The sequence below is a fragment of the Helianthus annuus genome, chromosome 3 (genome assembly GCF_002127325.2).
Source record: "Helianthus annuus cultivar XRQ/B chromosome 3, HanXRQr2.0-SUNRISE, whole genome shotgun sequence".
Lineage (NCBI taxonomy): Eukaryota > Viridiplantae > Streptophyta > Magnoliopsida > Asterales > Asteraceae > Helianthus > Helianthus annuus.
The window spans coordinates 65,393,938-65,395,518 of record NC_035435.2 but is presented as its reverse complement, the minus strand read 5'-3'; the positions used below and the strand labels follow the sequence as shown (position 1 = coordinate 65,395,518).

The 1,581-nt window shown below is 34.3% G+C and overlaps 1 long non-coding RNA gene across 1 annotated transcript; it reads right to left on the bottom strand.

The window, feature by feature from the left end:
- Positions 1 to 406: 406 nt before the first annotated feature.
- Positions 407 to 1,376, bottom strand: LOC118490312. The gene is made up of 2 exons (XR_004889182.1): positions 1,290 to 1,376; positions 407 to 644 (listed from the first exon to the last, which is right to left on the bottom strand). It is a non-coding gene; the product is annotated as an uncharacterized LOC118490312 (long non-coding RNA).
- Between the last annotated feature and the right edge of the window lie 205 nt (positions 1,377 to 1,581).

The following is a 1,581-nucleotide window of genomic DNA, read 5'->3' as shown; positions in this document are numbered from 1 at the left end:
TAAGGTAACCGAATGTCCCTTTTACTTTGCCTAACTCTCATAGAACTTCAAGTTCTAAATGTTGAGTTGATCTATTATACATACCTGGCTCGGATCAACTTATTAACCCGGTTTTAATATCTTGCTTAATAATCGCTAAATAAGAGCGATGTGAGTATCCATTGGATTTCTATTCCTGTAAGCATATAACTCGACAAAAGGTCATTAGTCAATATTGTCAAAAGGTGATGTCTACACCTTTTGACCCGTTTGGCCGAATTGACCGTTTATCTTTGCATGATGATATTTATTATCATCTCATCTACATGACCCGCTCCACTTAACACCGTACGGTCATTTTACTTATAAACTGTTTATTACCACTTTCGTCATAATATGACCAAATTATCGATTTACTTCCTTTTTAACCATTATTATGGTTTCTTTCATCTTTGATTATCTAGTTCCGTACGCCTACACGACGGAACATCGTATTTCAATTGTTTAGTTATCTCATTCGTTATTTATACGCTAAGAGAATATTACACAATCTAAGACTAGTGTAAGCTATACTTACCTCGCATCCGAATACGCTTTTTCTTCTCGTGCTTGATTCGTTTGACCGCTTCTTTCCCAAGCCTCCACCTAGTTCGTTAGGCGACAAACTATCATCATTCACAAGGTGGTTTGATTAGTGGTTTCAATTCACGACTATTCCACCTTACGTATTTTCTATGTCGAATCTACTATTCGACTTTGTCATTGGTTAGTTTGACTTCTAAAAGTCAACTACCTTTAATCATACAATGGGCACAATTAAGTTAAATCAACATTAAGATTAGAACCCGTCTTAACCCATATTTCATGTAATTAGTCTAACAAGGCAATTACGCGTTTCATTCGTAATTTCATCATATAATCATTCACTTAGGCATTTCAACGAACACCTTGTGGGCATATTCTATAAAATCAACAATCAATTTTCATAACTAGTTATTTGCTCAAGTTTTAACATCATTCACAAGTTCTTATGTCTAGCATGCATATCAATACCTAGACTTACTTCATGGAAATCGAATTACACCAAATTGATGATCATGAATCTAGTGTTCATCATCTTCCCACAAAACCCATTTAGCACTTACAAAACTAGTTAACCGAAACACTAATTTATGGTGCTAAATTAACGAGTTAATCTAGACTTGTGCTCATATCAATTGTACTACAACACCCATTATTCATGCCAGAATTTCATTCTTGAATGTTAATCATAATTTTGAAGTATCATCAAATAGCAAAATTCAACATACCTTTCGATCCCCACACTTAGGTGATTACGAATTTGTGTTCATGCATTGATTTAAGACTGAAATCGACCTTCAATTTGATGATTCTTGGCACTTTAGGGTTTTGCTCCCTTTTCCTTTCCTCTGGTCGACTCACGCACACACACACACACACACTAAGTGTGTGTGTTGTGTTTTATTTATTTGTTTTTATTAAAACTAGTTTACCCACTTGACAACTTTAATCCCTTGTATTTTATCTTTCATAAAAAGGGTTATTACCCATGTTTTCTTCATTGTTTTAAGACACCTTTTT